The sequence below is a fragment of the Arachis ipaensis genome, chromosome B1 (genome assembly GCF_059453495.1).
Source record: "Arachis ipaensis isolate K30076 ecotype BB chromosome B1, ASM5945349v1, whole genome shotgun sequence".
Lineage (NCBI taxonomy): Eukaryota > Viridiplantae > Streptophyta > Magnoliopsida > Fabales > Fabaceae > Arachis > Arachis ipaensis.
Window position 1 is genome coordinate 94565896 of NC_142436.1, and position 11334 is coordinate 94577229.

Below are 11334 nucleotides of genomic sequence, written 5' to 3' on the forward strand. Positions count from 1 at the left end.
GTAGAAAGTAAATTTGCAGAAGAGGATTATCAGAAACTGAAATTACATAAGTCAAATTGAATTCAATACTAGAATGTAAAGGTGCAAAAAAAAATAAAAGTGTTTCAAGAGAGCCTTCTATTCTACTCCTACTCCTACTCCTATTGCTGCCTACTACTACTGCAGCCTAACAGATCTGTTTCAATGAAATGAAACTGATGCCTTTATATAGGCTTTACAAAATGAAAATGAAATTGCAAAAAAATTACAAATCAAAATGAAATTCCTAATCTAATTATTGCTTGTGCCTTTGAGTGATGATACTGGGCTCTGCTTGCTTTGAATTTTCAATTGGGCTTGGAATCAGACAAATTGAGCAGAGTTGCAGCCTCTAGGAAAGCGTAGCATTCATTTAGAGAACGGAGCGTTCAAGCACCCACGCGTACGCGTCCCTCATGCATGCGCGTGCTTTTGCATTTTTTGCCCATCGACGCGTGCACGTCACTTACGCGTATGCGTGATCTTCAGATTTTGAGCTTATGACGCGTACGCGTGCCATATGGCTGCGCGTCATATCAGCGGTCACTTTGTGAATGTAGCGCTCGCTTTGACAACGCTGTCCCACGTGTACGCGTCACCTACGCGTACGCGTGATCTTCTGAAATGCCACTCCCCACGCGTACGCGTCATGCATCCGTACGCGTGGCCTTCCAAAGTTGCAATTTCGACGCGTGCGCGTGAATACCAATTTTTCAATTCCCAATTTCGGATTTGCCCGAAAACGCTCAGTAAGCCACCATAGCGTTCTCTTTGCAAATGAGCGTTGATGGTGAAATAGAGCACCCTTCCTTGATTTAGTCATGGGCCACGCTTTTAAAAGCGTGGCCTAAGGCTCCAAAGTGTGCCCAAACTCCAAAATGTGTCCCAGAATCTCTCTTTTCTCCTTTTTAGCTTATTTTGTGCTTTTTGCTTCTTTTTCTACTTATTTCCTACAAAATTTATAAAATTAAAAGATCAAAGAAATATACCATTTAAGCACAAAAGCATTCAATATTTAAGCACTAATTATTAATTTCTTGTATGAAAAAGCATAGAAAAACATGACATGATGAAATGTCAGTAGCACATGTGTTTAAGCAAGCAAGATTAAAAATAACCATGAATGCACAGGAGACAGAGACATTGTGATTGCAAAAATAAGAGGGTGTGTATGATACACTACATAAAAGATAAGTGGCACACCAAACTTAGTATGACACTTTCACTTGGAATTGATGCAAGTATCCAGTAAAGATTGGAAGAAAATTTTGTTGCATAACAACACCAAACTTAGAATGTAATCATATGTCAATTCATTTGAACTAAAACTAAACAAAAGAAACTATTATATGTTAAATACAATCACCAAGGGAAGAATCTGTCATGAATAAGGATTTCTTGGGGAGGTATTTAACAAAAACAGTTAAGGAGCAAAATAATGAAAGCATTAAAAATAAAGAAATGACTAAAATATAATAATAAAAATGTTAAACCAAAAGAAAGATAACCTTGCACAGGCATCATGATTATGCAGACAAGTGGTGTTGCTAGATAAATTGCATAGAAAAATAAGTGGTACACAAAACTTAGAATCTTAGTGTGACACTTTCATTTTTGAATTGATACAATCATCTAGAAAGATTGAAAACAGATTGTTGCAGGGTAACACCAAACATAGAATGTAACCATATGCCAATTTATTGAAAATAAACAAAGCAAGGAAAGAAAATAAACAAAGCAGAGAAATGAGATGTTACCTAAGGTTGGGTTGCCTCCCAACAAGCGCTCCTTTAGTTTTATTAGCTTGACATGTTGTTCTTCACTTTCTTCCTCTTCTTCCAGTTTGTTAAGAGGAATGACCTCAAGGAGGAGAAGATTCACCTATTGTCCCCTGAGGGGTAGGATTGTTTGCAGTTGACCTTTTCTTGAATGTTGTCCTTGGTATCTTGGTCACAATCCTCTCTTCGGTGTTCTTTTTGGTTGCCTTCACTCCTTGGATATCAAGACATGGTTGCTGTGTGATTGTTGGAGCTTAATCTTCATCAAAAGCCTCTTGAATTGGTGGTTCAATGAGCCATTCTTCTATGCAACTTTCTGCCTCACTTGAATATGGACTTCCTTGATTGTCTTCCTCACTTTCTTGTTCTTCCACTTCCTCTTTTGCACTCAACATTTGATGTAATAGCACTTTCATAGAGGAGGTTTATTGTTCTTCCCAAGATTTCTTTATCTCCTCTTCATATCTTTCAATTATAGATTCTAGTGTTGAGAGTTTTTGGTTCAGGGAAGTTTGTGTGGGTTGTGAGTTTTCATGTTCCATTATCATCCCAAGTGGCTTCTGTAGATATGCATTTGAAGGTTCAAATATCTCCACCACTTCATTCTTCATTGAAATTTTGCTTGACACAGGTGCCTCTTCTTCTTGCTCTTCCACTTCCTCCTTCACATCCACCAATTGGTCTTCATCTTCCTTGCTCAGCAGTTCTAAGTTTCTCCTTATTTGCTCTAAGTGCCCATCCATCTTTTTGAAGAGGATCTCTTGCTCTTTTCAGGATTGTTCTTGTTTTTCCAAAGATTCGCTAGTTCTCTCCCTAGAGTCTATGGCACTTTGCAGGCATTGTTCTGCTTGTAGCAAGAGAGAAGCAAATTGGGGGTGGATTTTGTGGGCTTGTGGGTATTGTGGTGAGTTGAGGGATATGAAATGAATTTTGTGAGTAATCAGGTGTGTCTTGCGGTTGGTGAAATGAATTGAATGGATCTTGGATGAAGCTTTGTGTTGAGGTATAGTCAAGTGATGAAGGATTTTTAAATGAAAAATGGGGAGGTGAAGTTGGACAACTTTGTATAAATGAGTTGAAGGTTTGCTCAAGTGATGATGGCTCTTGATAAGTGGAATATGAACTGTCAAATGCATTTTGATTTTGATCCTCCCATCCACAATGTGAATTATTGTAGAATTCATCAGAGTGTGGATCATCTTGTGGCATTGGCGGACAATTTTGCATGAATTTATTGAAAGCACACTCCAGTGATGATGTCTATTGATGAGTGGAGTATGAACTATTGAATGTTGTTTGGTTTTGATCTTCCCACCTACAACTTGAGTGATTGTCGAATTCATCACAGTGTGGATTATTTTATGGCATGGAGGAGCAATCTTCCATGTAGGTATTTGATGAGCGGATAATTTATACCCTTTTTGGTATTTTTTTTACATAGTTTTTAGTATGTTTTAGTTATTTTTTATTATATTTTTATTAGTTTTTATTCAAAAATCACATTTCTGGACTTTACTGTGAGTTTGTGTATTTTTTGAGGGACCTGAGCAAAAATCTGATTCAGAGGCTGAAAAAGGACTGCAGATGCTGTTGGATTCTGACCTCCCTGCACTCAAAGTGGATTTTCTGGAGCTACATAAACCTAATTGGTGCAATCTCAATTGCGTTGGAAATTAGGCATTCTGGCCTTTCCAGAAATATATAATAGTCCATACTTTGCTCGAGATTTGATGGCCCAAACTGGCGTTCAAAGTCAGCTTAAAACATCTTGGTGTAAAATGCCCAAACTGGCACCAGAATTGGAGTTAAACGCCCAAACTGGCACCAAAGCTGGCGTTTAACTCCAGGAAACAGCCTAAGCACGTGGAAGCTTCAATGCTCAGCCCAAGCACACACCAAGTGGGCCCCGAAAGTGGATTTCTACACTATCTGCACTTAGTTACTCATTTTCTGTAAACCCTAGTTACTAGTTTAGTATAAAATCTAATTTTAGAGATTTATTTGACACTCGGTCTTTTTTGTTGAGCTTATGCCATTGTACACGTTGGGAGGCTGGCCTCACGGCCATGCCTAGACCTTTCACTTATGTATTTTATATACGGTGGAGTTTCTACACCCCATAGATTAAGGTATGGAGCTCTGCTATTCTTCATGAATTAATGCAATTACTACTATTTTTCGATTCAATTCACGCCTACTTCTTCTCCAAGATATAATCTCGTACTTAATTCAGTTAAGTCAGAATGAAGGGGTGACCCGTGACAATCACCCAATTTTCGTTACTCGCTTAGCCAAGATCACGTGCCTGACAACCACAAAGCGGTCTACATGATGTTCAACGTAGTCAGCTTTATGACCACTCTAAGACCACTCTCAGCTTTATGACTGAAGCAAGGTCCTCCATTAGAAATTTGGAGGCACAAGTGGGTCAGCTGAGTAAGAAAATTACTGAACTCCCTCCCAGTACTCTCCCAAGTAATACAGAAGAGAATCCAAAAAGAGAGTGCAAGGCCATAATTATAACCAATATGGCCGAACCTGTAGAGGAGGGAAAGGCAGTGATTTCCAGTGAGGAAGACCTCAATGGACGTCCACTGGCCTCCAAGGAGTTCCCTAATGAGGAACCAAAGGAATCTGAGGCTCATACAGAGACCATAGAGATTCCACTGAACTTACTGTTGCCATTCATGAGCTCTGATGAGTATTCTTCCTCTGAAGAGGATGAAGATATTATTGAAGAACAAGTTGCTCAGTATATAGGAGAAATTATGAAGCTGAATGCCAAGTTATTTGGTAATAAGACTTGGGAGGATGAACCCCCATTGCTCATCAATGAACTAAATGATCTGGTTCAACTGAAATTACCTCAGAAGAAACAGGATCCTAGAAAGTTCTTAATACCTTGTACCATAGGCACCATGACCTTTGAGAAGGCTCTGTGTGACCTGGGGTCAGGGGTAAACCTCATGCCCCTCTCTGTAATGGAGAAACTAGGGATCTTTGAGGTGCAAGCTACAAGAATCTCACTAGAGATGGCAGACAATTCAAGGAAACAGGCTTATGGACTTGTAGAGGATGTCTTAGTAAAGGTTGAAGGCCTGTACATCCCTGCTGATTTCATAATCCTAGACACTGGAAGGGATGAGGATAAATCCATTATCCTTGGAAGACCCTTCCTAGCCACAGCAAGAGTTGTGATTGATGTGGACAGAGGAGAGTTAGTCCTTCAATTGAATGAGGACTACCTTGTGTTTAAGGCTCAAGGATCTTCTTCTATAACCATGGAGAGAAAGCATGAAAAGCTTCTCTCAATACATAGTCAAACAGAGCCCCCACACTCAACTTCTAAGTTTGGTGTTGGGAGGCCAACATCAAGCTCTGAATCTCTGTGAAGCTCTCTAAGAGCTCACTGTTAAGCTATTGACATTAAAGAAGCGCTTGTTGGGAGGCAACTCAATGTTATTTAATTATATTTATTTATTTTCCATTGCTATTTGATGTTTTCTTTAGGTTGATGATCATGTGAAGTCACAAAAACAACTGAAAAATCAAAAACAGAATGAAAAATAGCATTAAAAATAGCACACTCTGGAGGATAGACTTACTGGCGTTTAAACACTGATGCACGAAAACTGTCTCTCAACAGATTTTCTTCGGCAAGTATACCAAATTGTCGTCAAGTAAAAACTCACAATAGAGTGAGGTCGAATCCCACATGGATTGATTGGTCAAGCAACTTTAATTAGAGGAATGTTCTAGTTGAGCTAAGCAGAATTTGATTTGAGAATTGCAGGAAATTAAATGGCTGGAAAGTAAATAGCAGAAACTGTAAATGCTGGAAATAAAGAGCTGAATGTAAATGGTGGAAAATAAATTGCAGAATCTTAAATGGGGAATGGGGAAGATGAGCATAAAAGTAAATGGCGGAAATTAAAGAGAATGGGTAAGATCAAAAATTGGGAGTTCATTGGGCTCAGGAGATGTTGTATTCTCTGGATCAAGTTCATTTTCATCTCTTCCTCAATCAATGCATTCATTGATCTCCTTGGCAATCTTAAGTGATTGAACTCCAATTCCTTGGTAATTCAATCTCTCAAACCTTGATCAATAGCCAATTCCTTGGTCTAATTGCTCATGAGAAGAGATGAAGTATGGTCACTGATTATACCACATGTATTTCCAAATCAAAGTATTGGGAGGATTATATGTCACCATATCCGTCCAAACCCCAATTTGGTCCAACATGAGAAAGCATTTCTAGCATGATCTCTTCATTCCTCTTTCAAGGTTCCGAAGAGATCCAAGTATGGATAGCTTCTTTTCCAAGACAACTACCCAATTGGATGAAGACTGAAAGATTTCTAGTAAAATCAAGAGAAAAGAAAGAAGAAGAAGAATGAAAACTATTATTGATCCATCAAATTACAACAGAGCTCCCTAACCCAATGAAAGGGGTTTAGTTGTTCATAGCTCTGGGAATGGAAAGCAAAGATGGAGAATACATTCTAAAAGTAAAACTAGAAGTTGCAGAGAAAGTAAAATTATACAGAGAGTAGTTCTCCCAATGCCCCCCCCAAAGGCTCTTTTTTACTAGTTCAAAACTACTCCTATATATATTACTCTTCTAATCTTCTAGTTGGCTCTTCAAGTCTTTGGATATGGGCCTTTGGATCTTGAGTTGAAGCAGTTTGGAATCTTCAGTGGGCTCAGCTTTACTTGTAGAGAAAGTGTGAAGTAGGCATGGACTTTAGCTAGGACGTTAGTGGTGTTAACGTTAAGTGAAAATGTGGGTTCGAGAACGTTAGTGACGATCGCCTTTTTTACTAACGTTCCTAACCCAAAATGGTCCATGTTAACTTCAACGTTAGTGGCACTAACGTGACCACTAACGTTGCCTCTTGGTCCATCGCAAGCGTTATTGGCGTTCACCTTTGCCAATAACGTTGCTCTTAGCCCCCTTTTCCTCACGTTAGAGTTCACGTTAGTATAACTAACGTGGCTCTTAACGTGGGCATGCCTTAGCCTCGAGAGCGTTAGTGACATTTACCTTTGTCACTAACGCTCCAAACACCTCACCTTCCCACGTTAGAGTTCACGTTAACTTAGTTAACGTGACTCTTAACGTGTTAATGATTGCCATCTCCAACGTTAGTGACAAAGGTGAGTGTCACTAACGTTGGCTCATCATGCTTGGCTCCACGTTACTCTTCATGTTAGTGGTCTTAGCGTGACCACTAACGTGGGCAATTTTGGCTTAGTCCAAAGTTAGTGACAAAGGTGAGTATCACTAACGTTGGCATTGTTTTCCCCTTCCACGTTAGAGTTCACGTTAACTGAGTTAACGTGACTCTTAACGTGGCCAATTGCCAATTTGGAGCATTAGTGGTATTCACTTTTACCACTAACGCTGGAGCTCCCTTTTCCTCTACGTTAACTACCACGTTAATGTAGTTAACGTGGCATTTAACGTGGGCTATGATGGCTTCGAAGACGTTATTGGCAATCACTTTTCTCATTAATGTTGTAAGTTCATTCCTATTCCACGTTAGTGGTCACGTTAATTAGATTAATGTGGCTGCTAACGTGGCTCTTCCTTGCTTCCTTTGTCCTGAAATCAAGCAAATAAAATGCATCAAAGCTCTAATCCAAGTTATGAGATCATGCATCATCTATTTTATCATTCAATTCATGCATAATTATCATAAAATCATGTAAAATTTATAATATTTGCTTGAATCAAGATGTAAGTGATTATCTACCCAAAACTTGCTTATTTCCTAAGAAAATACATGAAACTACCCTAAAACAGTAAAGGAAAGGTCAGTGAAACTGGCCAAAATGCCCTAGCATCACAACACCAAACTTAAAGCTTGCTTGTCCCTAAGCAAGTACTGAAACATGAGAATGATGAATGAAATGACAAGAGAAATGAGTCATTATTGTGGAAGTTATGTCCTTGGTTTTATGGGGTTTCATGCATAGCAACTTAGGTTCATTCCTTCACTGGCTTTCAGACCTTTATCATGCCTTGGAATTCTCACTTGATTGCACCCTATGAGACTTTTATTCATTGATCCCTTTGTCTTTTCAGGGTTTAATTGTGTTCTTAGACTAGGTGCTTTGTAAGGGGGCGACTCTTTAAGATAAGCTTTCAGCTAGCACTCCCGAACCAGTTGGTCCAAGGTGCTGGGTGTTAAGACACCCCTAAGGACTTACTCCTTCAAGTCTCTTTCTCCCATACATACACACCACAGGCACATTGTTTGTTATTTTCTTACTTGAGACCTTGGTGTCTAGCACCTCTTTGGTTTACTAAGTGTTCTGTAGCAAAGGTTACTCTTGATAGTGGACTTTCAGCTGATAATCCTGGGTTAGTTAACCCAAGTTACCAAGTGATAAGGCACCCCTGAGAGCTTATTCATCCAAGTATATCCTTTACACAAGAGCACCACAGACACATGCCTTAAGATTCAACCCTTGGTGCCTAGCCTTATTTCTTACTCTTTTTCTTTATTTCTCAACTTTCATTTTTCTTTCCCTTTTTCTTATTAGGATCTTGTTAATTAGATAGTCTCATGGGGTGTGTTTCAAGCATATGATTCAGGACAGATAGTCGCCTTCCTGCCTTGTTGGTTAACCAACTTAGCTAAGTAATTACTACACCACAAGCTTAAGAACTTATTCCACAATTTGAACATCACTCTGGTCTTTCATAACATCCCTTTTTATTTGACTTAAAGGACAAGCATACAAGTGAGCAAGGTGAAAATGCAGCAGTGACATTAGACTAGCAAGCATAGACCTAAGCAATGAAAACTTAAAGGCAAAACTTAAAATTCTAAACTACCATGGAAACATGTTCTATTTCATACATGATTTTCCTTATTTAAAACTTGAAAAAGATGGAACAAAGAGGGAACTCCACCACCTTTTACTCATGGGGGTGCTCATACTCTCCATCTTGTTTGTCCTCTTTGTGTCCACTTGTGTTTCCTTGTATCCGTGCCAGTCTGGCTTTTTTCCAATCCTCAAGTGCCTTCCTTACTGATTCATGACTCTTTTCTACCCTTTCTCTTTCTTCTCGCGCTAATTCATCTTTCACTTCTTCATATCTTGTAATTCCCAGATGCAATATAGGCAGTTGTCCAACTAAGTATCCGAGCCTGGCTTGAGTGTTCACATGATGTCCAGTCTCATTCATGTAAACTCCTTCTGAGAACGCCCTGTATTCGTCGAAGAGTTCTGCCTATTCTAATTGTTTCCGATGCATTTCATGTATGTGTGCACCTTGATGTGCTTGGATATTGATTAGCTTTTGGATGGCTTCTTGTTGTTGATCCTGCCTTTGTTCCAACATGTGGAAGGATTCACCCCATTGTTTCCCTTGTTCCACTTGCTGCTCCATCATTTGCTTTTGCCACTCCCCTTGTTGATTCATCCATTTAGATAGTGATTCTTCTTGACGGTCCATCAACTGTAGTTGAAGCTCTTTCTGTGCCCCTTGATTTTCCAAGTATTGTCTAGATAAGCCATCAATGGCTTCCAGTAGTTGGTGCATGTCCAAAGGGGCTTGCTCCTCTAGGTTTTGTCTTTCTACCACTTGATGGGCTGGCCTCTCTCTTGGCTTTCGTTGAGGTAGGGGAGATGCAACAACATGCATCCATCGAACAGTAATTGGGATTCCCACTTTTATCCACTCGGGATCCTCATGCTCGAACACCACCCTAGCCCTGTCACACAGACGGAAAATAGTGCTGGGGTAGCCTAAGCTTCCTCCAGAATCGCTTTTCTCAGCCATCTTCCTAATACCTTGGGCTATGAGTTCATGAACATTGATCTCTCCCCCTTTAAGTATACATTACACCATTGTTGCTCTCTTAAGATTCACCTCTGAGTTATTCCCGGCAGGAAGGATGGATCTCCTTACAATTTCAAACCACCCCTTTGCTTCAGGGGTGAGGTCCCCTCTCTTGATGAACTTGGGTTTCCCCTGAGGATCTCGTACCCAGTCAGCTCCTTGCATGCAAATATCTTGCACAATCTGGTCATGATTGGGGCTGCCATCTATTATGGAGTGATAGCTTTCTTCTGCAAATGGTATGGTTCGTAGCTTTAACGCCCTCATGATGCTCATGGGGCTGAAGTTCATGGTTACCCCTCTCACGAAGCTTATATAGGAGTCATCCGCCTTATCATACCTGACTGCATTTGCATAAAACTCTCTTACAAGAGTTGCATTTACTTTTATGACTGGATCAGTAAGGAGCTCCCATCTTCTCTTTTCCACCTTCTCTGTGATTTTGGGGAACTCAGTTTTTCTGACTTGAAAGCCTAGCTCATATATGATCTCCTTATCAACCATCCACCCGAATTGCAATGCATGGTGAAAGGTTCTAAATTTCTTCTCATCGAAAGGGCGTTGCTCCATAGGCTCCTTCCCCTTTCTTCTTTTGGAGCTTGATGCCATAAGTGACTTTTGAGATGTGAAGGTGTTGAGAATTATTGGTTAGTGATGGACTTTGGCCGGTTAAGATGGGTTATAGTTAAGGAAGTGGGTGAGAGTACTTTGATGGGATAAGATGATTTGGGTGCCGAAAGTAGGAAGTGTAAAGAATGGAAATTGGAATGTGAAAGGGGTACGGAATAAGAATCAGTTATATAGGAAAGTGGTGAGTGAATGAAAGGTGTAGATTGATGGAGTGGGTGTATGATGAACGGATGGGGTTTAGCATGGGATGAGCACAAGGATCATCAACTTTATGATGGGGTTGGTTCGATTTCCAAGCGTGTCATTCTTTCAATGTTGCATGGCAACATTTCCCAATGCATTCCCCTTGAAGACACGTGTGTAGTCCTCTCCTTTTGTGGTGGCCGAAACCTTCTCCTTCAATTGTCCCATCAATTCTCCTACAAAACAAAATGGATGTGATAAATGAAATTGTGGAAAGTGGCGGCAAAATTAAAAAAAATTGGGATAACTACTTTTTAAAGTTTTGCTTTCTAACTAACTAAGTGCTATTCATGAATGCAAACCAACTGACTATTTAATTGTTCATGTATGCAACATTGGTGACACCAACTTAGTTTGTGTCTATGTGGTGTACAAAGTTTTGTTCAAGGCTCTAAGAGTAACATGATATGAATTGTATTTATGCTCTCTTAGTATGCCTTGAACACCAAACTTGTTCTTCACTATGTGCTGCATAAAAGGATTCATTCAAGTATATGTCAAAGTTGATTTGGAATTCATGAACCTTGAATTATTAACTACTTTAAAAGCATATAGAACATGGGTTGCCTCCCATGAAGCGCATCTTTAGTGTCACTAGCTTGACGTTCTGCCTTTGTCTGGGTGGTTGGTAATGCTTCAGATCTTCCCCCCTCGCAGTAAACCTATCTCCATTGGCTTCATCAAGGATCTCCACATGTTCTAGGGAGAGAATTTTGTTGATGGTAAAAACTTTAGGTTGCTGAGTTGGGATGGTGGGGAGATGAGGTGGGATAATTAGGAAATAAGCTTTGATCACTTTATCCCCTA